General features: G+C 48.7%; 1 long non-coding RNA gene across 1 annotated transcript; it reads right to left on the minus strand.

Moving 5' to 3' along the window:
• Nucleotides 1-3,570: 3,570 nt before the first annotated feature.
• On the minus strand, nt 3,571-7,137 carry LOC120320085. The gene is made up of 3 exons (XR_005559896.1): nt 7,090-7,137; nt 5,358-5,438; nt 3,571-5,139 (listed from the first exon to the last, which is right to left on the minus strand). It is a non-coding gene; the product is annotated as an uncharacterized LOC120320085 (long non-coding RNA).
• Nucleotides 7,138-11,970: the final 4,833 nt, after the last annotated feature.

Consider the following 11,970-nt stretch of genomic DNA (forward strand, 5'->3'; position numbering starts at 1 on the left):
GGAAACAATCCACTTGGGGGGAAATCAGCAGCAGGGCGATCCGTGGGGGGCAGCAATTGGCAGCAGCAGGACAATCCATAGGGGGAAACAGTGGTAGTACAATCCGTACGGGGAAACGGCGGCGGCAGGATCATCTGTGGTGGCTCGGCCAGGGCTCGGGGGACTGATTGGGGCAGCAATTTTCTTTTCCCCTCCCCCCGCCACGGCAGACTGCTACTCACTGTGCTGCCTCCCAGTAGTCAAAGGGCGACTGACCATCTCGACCCTGGTCAGAAGGAGCTTGCCACCTGGGCTACACTCATTTTTTTCCAAAGTCAATTTCTTACCATTTCTGTGAGGCTGGTAGGAGCTGCAGATTATAGGCAGACAGGCTGGCTTTGGGGGCCAGCCCACCAGTGAAGGCCCTGTGGGCTCGACATTCACGAGGGGTAGGCGAGCAATCCCAGCCAAGCCAGCAAGCTCCGGATGGCGGCCACCACACAGCTGGTTGTCAGGAGCTCTGCACAAGAGACCCAGTGGTTAGCACGAGGAGGTTCCAGCAGCACACTGGCCACACTCATCCACAATGCCATGACTACCATGGCCACACCCGCTTGGCTACACCCATTTGGGGCCACACCCATTCAGTTATGCCCACTTGGCCACGCCCCTGGCACCCAGCAATACATAAGTGGGTTTCAGGTTGCAGTTTGGGCACTCGGGTCTCTAAACGGTTGGTAAGGACTGATAAAAACTCAACCCAGATAGGGAGTTTTACACAGATGACATCAAAGGTGGCTGGAACAACCAGAACTTTCTGGCATGTGTTTATTTACAGCAAACAAAGCGCTGGGAATGGTTTTCTCCCAGTGCCTTACATACAGTCATCCTCACCAGCTCCACACATCCCCGCCCACCTAACCAGCATCCAGTGGCTAGTGTTAGCAGCGAAGAACAGCGACACAGAGCTCTGGCTCTCTTCTCTGTCCAGCTGTTCAGTACGCATTTACTGAGACGTTCCTGCACCAATCAGCTGCTTGTCGGACGCGCGGCTGTTCAGCGGCTCCACATTTGGTAATAGGTCAGGTAAGACCTCTGCTGGCTTCTTCCCAGATGTTGTCCTTGCCACTGGCCTCCCTAATGCCTCCCTGCTGGCTTCCTCCCAGCAGTCGTCCTTGCCGCTGTTCAGCTCCCTAAGGCCTTCTCATGCCAAACAGCTGTCTGGTGGCCCAGCCAAGGAACCGCTCACTGGCCCCTCCCAGGTATCGTCTCCCTCACCGCTCCCATCAATCTCGAGCCTATGGGGATTGACAGGCGGCCCCCTCTACCAGAGGTCCACCTGGAAGGCAAGGAGAAACATGTGATTAATCATGCCGTGGTGGATGGTTCAGTTGACCCCCCCTCCTGGCTTACTGGGACACCGCTGGTGGAACTTCCGCAACAACCGGGAGACTTGGATGTCCGCTTCGCTCCCCCCAGGACACCTCCGTAACAGGATATCCCTTCCACTGTACCAGGTACTGCAACCGACCCCGTCGGATACGAGAGTCCAATACCTCCTGAATCTCATACTGGTCCCCTGTGACAGGGCCTGGTATCCTTTTCACGGACCTCAAGGAGGTCCCCTCCACCGGTTTCAGTAGGCTACAATGGAAAACCAGGTGTATCTTCCCCAAAAGCCAGGGTAGTTGTAGTCGCACAACTACTGGGTTAATCTGTGTAATCTGGAACAGCCCTATGAATTTTGGCCCTAGCTTTTTGCTGGGCAACCTCAGGCATAAGTACTTAGTTGACAGGTATAACATATCCCCCCCACCTGAAAGGCTTTGGGGGCTTCCTGTTTTTGTCTGCCTGCGCCTTTGAGGCTTCCTCTGCTTTTAGTAAAGCTTTTTTCACGTTCCCCCAACCCCATGTGAATTATCCAATCCTGGGGTTGATAAGGGGAGAGGCCCCCCTGAGAGCACTCGGGAATCGGGACAAAGTCTTGGCCATGTACCACCCGGAAGGGGGCGAAACCGGTGCTGCTGTGAACCGCGTTATTATATGCTACTTCGGCGAATGGTAATAGGTCAACCCAGTCCATGTTGTATTTCTAGCTTAGGCAGTCATAGGTTACTTTTTGTTCCAGTTTGGGGCATGTGTGTGGAGGGGGGGAAGGAGTCAACTTTGTGTTCACTTCCAGAATCATCATTCTATTTGTTTTTCTTTTTATTTCAGGTCCATCTTTCCATATAGGACTACTGGGTGGCTTAAAACAGCAAGAAGGAAACGTTGACAAAAATATATATATTTCGTTTTTTTTATTTAAGAAAATTTATATGACTGCCCACTCTGTGACTTTGGGCAGCTTAAAAAAAAATAAATACCCAATATACATAACAATAAAAACAATAACCCACCCACTCTCCTGGCAACAACGCTTAGATGAGTCTCTTGGGCTGCATTCCACTCTCAGTTCCCCAGGACTTTTGGTAAAACCGGTCTTGAGGGTCTTGCAGAAAACAAAAAACCGTAAATAGGAAAGCAAGGAAAACAATAAATGTACAATAATGTGAATTGAAAGATGGGCTAAACAGGAGCAGGAAGCACAGAGGGAGGGAGGTAGAGCCAGCTAATTGAGTCCCGCAGCCACCTCCAGTGATGGACTCCCCTATTGGGACTTCACGCCAACTGGCAGAGCCAGGTCTTCAAGCTACTGCAGAAGGATGGGAGGGTGGGGGCAAGTTTTACTGGGGTGGGGTGGCAGGATGCTCCACAGGGCCAGCACTGTGGTAGAGAAGGTTCTTCTGGATCCCAACATCTGGAGTTCCTGGCAGAAGTGGTGGCGAGGATGGGTTTGCGCGCTGGCCCGCCGCTTACACAGCGCAATTCCCACTGAGTCATGGACTGGTATTGGCAGACCGGGAATTGGGGCCCTTTGCCGTAATGAGGACACAGACCCTCATTATTTTTCCCAAATTTAATTTTTTAGCCTCTTGTTAACCGGGAGTCTGATAGCAGCTGTAACTTGTAGACAGGCCATCCTAGACTCATTGATTTTCTAGGGCACAGGTCGGCAACCTGTGGCTCCGGAGCCACATGCAGCTCTTTCAGCCATCTCCTTCGGCTCCCAGTCCATGTGCATTTCAAAAAAAAATGGGACTAAAAAAGCTCAATCAATTCAAACTTGTCAAGAAAAAAAAACTTGTGAAGTTTGAATTGATTGGTTGAACTTCTTTAGTTTGTGGGACTGCCCCCAAATCTCTTCTCTCTCTCTTCAAGCTGCACGGACTGTTAGAAAGGTGAGTAGGCTCTATTCTCTGGGGAATTGCAGTAGGCCAAGAGAAGGGAGTGAGTGCCCGGCCACTCCGCCGCGCAAAGATGCCCAGCCCGGGGGAGAGCACCAAGGGTGGTGATGGCACGCCTCCTCCTCCAAAGGGACACCTACTGGCTACGAGGCAACCCTCCATTTTCCCCCACACTCTTTGCAAAGTGGCCTCGGCGTCAACCTGCCGGCGCACTTGTTCGGAAGGCAACCTTGGCTCTTTTACGATTCGTGGACTTCAACGCTCAGAATTCCTGAGCCAGTGAAGTCCACTAGTCATAAAAGAGCCAAGGTTGCCTACTGGCGCAGGAATTCTGGGAGTTTAAGTTGAAACACACCTCCCCGCCATTCCGCCGTCGCAGCCAAGGGCATGGCAGCCGGGACAAGAATCCACACCTCGTGTCCCATCGCGTGCAGATATGCGGGGCACGGGCAGAGGGCGTGGCTGCCATGGCACTGCTGGACCAGTGATCTGTGGTGGGCCATGGAGGCAGTGGGTGGCCTTGCAGGCAGGGTGCCAGGGCGGTTTTGAGCACTCTTTTTTTTTTGTCCTTCCTGGTTTCCCCACCAGCCCACTCCAGTCCTGCCACAGCATCCATGATTTATTCTGCTCTGGGTTTCCCCCCCCCCCCAAAAAAAAAAGGCAAAATGGTCCCATGCCTCACATTTTGGAATGTTCAAGATCATTTCATGCTCCTCAAGCACCACTGTAGCTTGCAATTTGCTCAGAATGTCCCATTCTAATAGAGTGCCCACCCACCCCCAAAAGAGCCTGTTACGGCTGCCAAAGAGGTATACCATAAACAGCAATGCAATAAAAAGAAACAATAAAAGCACAATATGAAAGAGGGGAGTAGAGGGGAGTAGGATGCGTAGGAGGAGGTGGGGTCAATGAATTAGTCCAGCAGCCACTTCCAGTGATGGGACTCCCCCCATTGGGACCGCAGGCCAACTCTCAGAGCCAGGTCTTCAGGCTCTTGCAGAAGGATAGGACATGGGGGCAAGCCTCATCCTGGGAGTGGCAGGGTGTTCCAGAGGGATGGATATTTTGTCAGTCTGCTTCCTGTCAACTTATGTTCCAAAAGGTCCACAACTTCACCGAGGACTCAGACCCTCGTCATTTTTCCCAAAGTCAATTTTGTTAGTTCCAGTTGTCAGCAGGCTGTAGCAGCTGCATCTTGTAGGCAGGCTGGCCATCCTAGGAGAACCGTAACCCTATTTATCCCCCTAAGGTCTTGTACAAGCCTAAAGGAGCCATTGGCCCTCTCAGTGGCTAGGCTTCTTGTCCTTTGCGTTATCGCCATCATACGGCGGGGTCTGTAGTTTTGCATTTTCACCCACTGCTACATCCAGTCTGTAGCATCGGCAAGGCACATGCCAGTGGCTTGCATATTTTCATGCAGGCAGTCCATCCATCGCTTTTTCAGTTGTCCTTGGGGAGGGAGGCTGCTGGCCATCTGGGATTAAGTGCAAGTGTCCACTTCACAGTGGATTCCACATCGGCTCTTTCCGCTGGTCTGTACCACCCCATCATGGCTTCTCTCATTTTGTATGCAATTGGAGCAACTTTGAAGGCCTTCAGGATCTCTGTCATCTGATCCAGCCCTGTTGACCCTCCCCATGACCATCTGATCATTTGCATTTCCCCTATCTGCAGTGCGTGTTCGTGTCCTTTCACTGTTAGCCATCGTCTCACCCCATAGAGGAGGAACTTCCAGGTGGACCACCGGGTGGAAGATCTTCAGTTTAAGGCCCAGCAGGATTTTCTGGTCACACAGGATGCCAGTGGCCACAGCCTGGCAGCGTTGACTTGTTCTCGGGCATTGAGAAGTGTGCCACCATCAATTAGGTGGGATCTGAGGTAACGAAATAACAAGATCAATGCAATGAAAATAAAAAATAAAATGCAATTATATGAATTAAAAACTGAATGGAGGGGAGCAGAATGCAGGTCAACTAATAAGTCCAGCAACCATCTCCAGTGTGGTCCCTGCCCTATTGGGACCTCAGGCCAACTGGCACAGCCTGGTCTTCAGGCCCTTACAGAAAGATGGGAGGGTGGGGGAAATCTCACCCATGGGGCAGGATGTTCCACAGGGCCAATGTCACAGCAGAGAAGACTCTTCCTGGATCCACCAGCTGAAGGGACTGGAGGCTAAAATATATAAAGAATTGTCTGCTAGAATTGGGCATGTCTAGTTTAATGAAGAGAAGGACCAGGGGGGACATGATAGCAGTGTTCCAATATTTGAGGGGCGGCCACAAAGAAGAGGGAGTCAAGCTATTCTCCAAAGCATCTGAAGGTAAGATAAGAAGCAACGGATGGAAATTAATCAAGGAGAGAAGCAACCTGGAAACTTCCTGTTAAAACAATTAATCAGTGGAACAACCTGCCTCCAGAAACTGAATGTTCCATTCTAATAAAGAAATTATGCACAACTGTTTTCCTTCCTATCCGGTCCCTTTTCAGGTTGACCTACCTCAGGAGTAGGCAACCTTGGCACTTTTATGACTCGTGGACTTCAACTCCCAGAATTCCTGAGCCAGCATGGCTAAGCATAGAAACCTCTCCCTTCCCCTCAGCGTGGCTGGCTCAGGAATTCTGGGAGTTGAAGTCCACGAGTCATAAAAAAGCCAAGGTTGCCTACCCCTGTCCTAAGTCCTCCTGTTCTAAGCGGTGAGCCTCCTAGACCAGGGGTGGGCAACCTTGGCTCTTTTATGACTCGTGGACTTCAACTCCCAGAATCCCTGAGCCAGCCATGCTGAGGGGAAAGGGAGAGGTTTCTATGCTTAGCCATGCTGGCTGAGGAATTCTGGGAGTTGAAATCCACGAGTCATAAAAGAGCCAAGGTTGCCTACACCTGACCTACCTCCTCTTTGGATGAGCACCTGATTTCTACCAAGGTAAGAACTTCTTTAACTAGAGAAACTACTCTACCCTATTTCCAGTGTAACTTTATAATACAAAATAAAATAAAATAAAACCCAGGAAAAATAGGGGAGAGAAAAGTGTAGGAAAAGGCATTGAATTCTGACTCCCTTTGGTGCAGTGGAATAAGACAATAACAAACCAACTTTTTACTTTTACATAATTGTATAAACTATTCATTTCTATCATAAACTCAAAACCAGAGTTTCATTTTTTTCCAGCTCAAGCACAAAGTCCAGAAGCAGTTTCCCAAGTAGAAACAAAAGGAATTGAGTTTTTTTCTCTTTTTTTGCAGCCATTTATCCATTGCGAGAATCAAAGCGTCCTTCCATTTTTGTGCATAAAAGTAATATTGCTGCTGTCAACATACATAACAGAAACTGCCTTTTCTATTTGATGCATATTGGTGTTTTTGGTAAATGCCCTAGTAGAATGTCTGGTTTCCTCAGCCAGAATAGTAAGCCAATTTCTGCCAAGTCTGGCCTCAGCAAGGTCCAAACTCCCTCCCTTTCACAGACCCCTTTTTAACCAGAGTTTGTTTTTTTCATGTGGGGTGTACTGAACCCACTTGAGTTTCAGCCATTCCCACTTATTTTGGATCTTCTATCTTGCTGGTTATTCCACTCTGCTTTAGGTTATCCCACTTCTGCCACCAATTGTGTGACGGGCTCCTTTTTTTCTATACCCAATTCGGTGGGCCCCCACATCCTACAGGGCCCAACCCAAACAACAGCAAAGGAGGGTGGTGATCCCAGTTTGTTTCTACACTCTTCCCCAGGTCTGCTTAGGATGCTACTTACTATTAGGAGTAAACTATAGTTCTCCTTACCATCCGGTTACTTCTAGTTTCCAATACATAGTAGCAAAACCTACAAACCTCACTGCTGGACTGCTTCAAGGCCAACTGCTCCACCGTAATCACACCACACCCAGCTGCTTTGCTGCAAACCTTTTATAGCTGCATTTGCAAAGCAGCTCGATTGGCTGGGGAGTGGTCTTAAAGGCGCAGAACACCACCAGCCCAGATGCTAGCTAGCTGATCTCAGGCAGCCTGTCCACTTTTTTCAATCTTTTTGCAAACAGGACACTGATATTTGCACAATACGAACTTCTGTTCTCTGTCGTCTCATATCTGTTCTCTGTCCTTCCTCCCTCCCTCTCCCTATCTATCTATCTATCTATCTATCTATCTATCTATCTATCTATCTCTATATATCTATATCTCTTCTTTCTCTTTTGCTTCTCACTGTTGGTGCCAGAAATGACCACGTCTGTGCTTTTCTACAGGGAAAGAACTTTTTGGCAGAAGGAAAAAAATGCCCGGCCTAACACTGAAGATACTTTAAATCTTTCTGAACCTATATTTATCTATCTATGTCTATGTATCTTTCTACTCTTTTATCTATCCATCCATCCACCTACTCCCATCTAGGTCTACCTACTTTCTCTTTCATCTGTATCAGTGGCCTTCAAACTTGGCCCTTTTATGACTTGTGGACTTCAACTCCCAGAATTCCTCAGCCAGGCATGCTGAGAGGAGGAAAGGGGAGGGGGAGGAGAGGAGAAAAAAAAGGAAAGAAAAAGGGGAGAGGAGAGAAAGAATGGGAGACGGGGAGAAAGGGGTAGAAGAAAGAAAAAACTGCTTCTTGCGCGGAGCCAGAAATTGCGGAGCAAGATGCCCGTTCGATGCGGCGACAAGCAGGCCCAGGCGCTCCTGGGCGGCCATGGCAAGCGACGGCACAGGCCGACCACCAGCTGGCCCAGCCCAAGGGAGGTAAGCCACCACCGGGCCCCATGCATGCCAGCTACCCTCCCAGCGCCCGCCGCTGCCCCGCTAGCCTCACCATGGCCATCGCCCGTTCGGTGTGGCAGCAGGCAGGCCCAGGCGCTCCTGGGTGGTCCTCCCACCCCTGGCCCTCTTACTTACATTTAGTAGTTGCTCAACAGGGAGGGGTGGAAACTTCCAGAAAGCTCGCCTTAGCTGCAGACAACTTGCAGCAACGTTTGCCAACTGGGACTTTTGGTGGGCTCAGCAGGGCAGAGACAGCCTGGACGAACGCCAACAGAATAGACTCTCTTGAATAGAGTCTATTCTATTGGCTTTCAAATGCCAATAGAAGCACAGCTCATGAAAAAGGGGAAACAAACAAAAATGCCGGACTGCGTTTCATAAGGATTCTATGAGGAAAAACTCCAGGACTTTGACCCCTGTGAAATGGTTGTTTGACCCCAAAAGGGATCGTGACCCATAGGTTGAGAACCGCTGCTCTAGACCTTTTAGTTTTTCTTAGTAAATTCAAGTGTACATTTAATACATGCATCGTTTGGGTCTTCTGTGGGCATCTTAAACTTTGCAAGTTAGTGTAGTATCAGTCTCTATTTCGATGACCATTTAATACATGCATCGTTTGGGTCTTCTGTGGGCATCTTAAACTTTGCAAGTTAGTGTAGTATCAGTCTCTATTTTGATGACCATTTAATACATGCATCGTTTGGGTCTTCTGTGGGCATCTTAAACTTTGCAAGTTAGTGTAGTATCAGTCTCTATTTCGATGACCATTTAATACATGCATCGTTTGGGTCTTCTGTGGGCATCTTAAACTTTGCAAGTTAGTGTAGTATCAGTCTCTATTTCGATGACCATTTAATACATGCATCGTTTGGGTCTTCTGTGGGCATCTTAAACTTTGCAAGTTAGTGTAGTATCAGTCTCTATTTCGATGACCATTTAATACATGCATCGTTTGGGTCTTCTGTGGGCATCTTAAACTTTGCAAGTTAGTGTAGTATCAGTCTCTATTTCGATGACCTTTTCTGTTAAATTAAAATTTTGTAAAAATTAAATATTTTTCCTATTGCGAAGTATCAGTTTACAATAGTTTACAAGAGTTCTTGGCCTCTTGTTCTCTGTCTTGAAAAATTCATCGCTGTTCTTCCCTGTTTTGAAGTGTCTGTCTCTTGTTCTGTGGTTTATTTTTTTTGTTAATGTTAATTTAAAATTTTCTAAAGAATTAAAATAAGTACACTTTTTCAATTTTTAATTGAAAAAAAATAAAATTAAAAATCATAATTTAAGAGTTGAAAAAGATTAAAATTTGAAAAAAGAATTGAAAAATTGAAGAAATTGCCTTTCTTCATTGTTGCCTTTATTCATTGCTGCCTTTCTTCATTCCTTGTGGACGGTGACCCTTCCCCCGCTGCATTTCTTGCCTGTTTGCTGCTGCCAGCACAGGTGCTGCCATAGCAGTTGTAGATCTGCTCATAGCTGGCCTCCTTGGTCTCCTCTCCCCCATCCTCCTTTCTCTTCAGTGCAGCTAGGACTGACTCTGCCTCTCCCAAGGCTGCTGCTTTTTTTCTCTCCCTCTCCCGCCCAAACGGCCTCCTTTTATAGCCCCTCCTATCTCTACCCCCCTCCTCCTTTCTCTTCCTGGTGATCCAGAAGTGAGCCTGGGCCCTTTGCCTCGCCCCAGCCACCCTGCTGCTCCAGAGGACTCTCTCACAGTAAGTCCTTGCCTGTGCTGGCTCGTTCTCTCCCCCACTACACTTGGCTGGGCAGGGCTGTGTACCACCTGCCGTGTGCTAGTGTGTACCACAGGTGGTACGTGTACCACCGGTTGAAAAGCCCTGCTCTAATCCAGGGGTCCCCAAAATATGGTCCACGGCCCGATACCGAGGCCTGTTGGCCACCAGGCCCTGGGAATAGCTGGTGAGCCCCACCCCACTTGCAATAGCACTGCTACAGGGGCGCTAGCCGCCCCATTTGTGCATGCGCAGGGACTAGAACTGCCGCCGTCACACAGGTGCCAGCAGCCCATGTGTGCACATGCTAGCGTCGCCATTGTGCACATGCCCATTTGCGCATGTGTGCGCAGAGCCACCTGTGCGACATTTTCCTGCTGTTCCCTTCTGAGCCACCAAGCTGGAAAGGTTGGGAGAACTTTATTCAAGTCCAAGGATAGGCAACCTTGGCTGTTTTATGACTCGTGGACTTCAACTCCCAGAATTCCTGAGCCAGCCAGGCTGAGGGGAAAGGGAGAGGTTTCCATGCTGGTTCAGGAATTCTAGGAGTTGAAGTCCACGAGTCATAAAAGAGCCAAGGTTGCCTAGCCCAGGACTAGTCCCTTGCCTTCAAAGTTTATCTGTTACGACGTCCTGGGCTGGGATTTGGTTGCAGCAATAAACGACCAGCAGGCACGAAGAACAATGCTTTAATGATATTAGGATGCATGAATAAAGTTGGCACTGAGAACTCTCCGCTCTCAGTGCCTTTATATACTGTTTGAAACAACCACACCCAAGCCCCACACCTGAATCTCCCACACCCAATACCAATCAGTTTCGCCTAATACCACCCCAAGAAACCACCATCCTGCTCTGTACAATCTTCCCAGGTGCTGACAATCCATCCCGAATAGTGTCCTCCTCTGCGCATGATTGCCGGTTGACCTATCAGTTACTGCGCATGTTCGAAAGTACTTAGAAGTCCCTGCGCATGTACAGAAGTGTCCAGTAGCCTCTGCACATGTGCGGCGATGTTCAGAAGGTTCTGCGCATGTCCGGAAGCGCCGAATAGCAACTGCACATGCACAGAATGTCGTCGCATGCCGTTTTGCCTGTGCGCATGTGCAGAACAGCCAAACAGGTGCAGTATTAGATGTCAGGCTCACTCTGGATTTCGGACAGCGTCTATCGCAGTTATGGACCATTGCCAGAAGCACCGAGAACTTCGGGACTCGCTGGAACAGCTGGTGGTACCTTGTTTACTCAACCATGCCTTAAAGGCCCGACGTTATCCCATTCCATTCAGAAGTGTTTTGTACTTAATCCTTTGCCTCCCTGCTTTCTTGCCCTTCAGTTGCCTGGCCACTGCCAGGGTTTTCAGGGATGAAGTGTTTCATGTGGAATCAGTAAATACAATAACAAGGCCTCGCTGTGCAACAGCCATTTTCCAGCGACCTGCTTGATCTCCAGGCAACGGTTTCATACGGACTCAATATTCAATTCTGGGAAATCTGTGGCTGATTTGTCATATCTTGCCTTTGAATACTAGTCTCTTAAGCCGTGACTTTTCTGGGACAGCTTGTACCACAGAGGGCTCAAGCAACTTACTTGCCACTGGTAAGGAGGTCTTTAGTCTCCTTGACATCAGTGTCTGTGCTGGACTATTGTCTATGCTACGGGTCAGCAACCCGTGGCTCCAGAGCCACATGCTCTTTCAGCCATCTCCTGCGGCTCCATCCTCCACCATGTGCAGTCCCCCCCCCAGAAAAAAAGTGGGAGTAAAAAAGTTTAACCAATCAATTCAAACTTCTCGCAAAAAAAAACCTCATGAAGTTTGAATTGATTGGTTGAACTTCTTTGGTTTGTGGGACTGCCCACAAACCTCTTCTTCAGGACTGCACATGGCGGCAGAGAAGGAAGAACCATGGTATTGAGCCACGGGTGGGGGTGGCCAGTCTATCTGCCCGCCCATCTGTCTGTACTTGGAGCGTACAGTCAGCTGACAATGAATAAAAAAAGGACTTTCACTGAACGTCAAATATATATTTGCAAAATAATAGCCAATTAAAATATTTATTTTACCTGGTTAATGTGATTTTTTGCTTCTCAACATCAGCACACAGCATCTGCACATCAGGGCTGGAAGACGTCACCGTCACCTTTAAACAAGATTGCAGGCTGTTGTCTACGAGGCGTGAGAGATACTTGTTTTTAATATAGTACATGTTGAAGAAGACCTGTTCACATACATAAGTGA

This window comes from Crotalus tigris, unplaced genomic scaffold (genome assembly GCF_016545835.1).
Source record: "Crotalus tigris isolate CLP2741 ecotype Arizona unplaced genomic scaffold, ASM1654583v1 scf7180000021160.8983255:1529534, whole genome shotgun sequence".
Classification (NCBI taxonomy): Eukaryota; Metazoa; Chordata; class Lepidosauria; order Squamata; family Viperidae; genus Crotalus; species Crotalus tigris.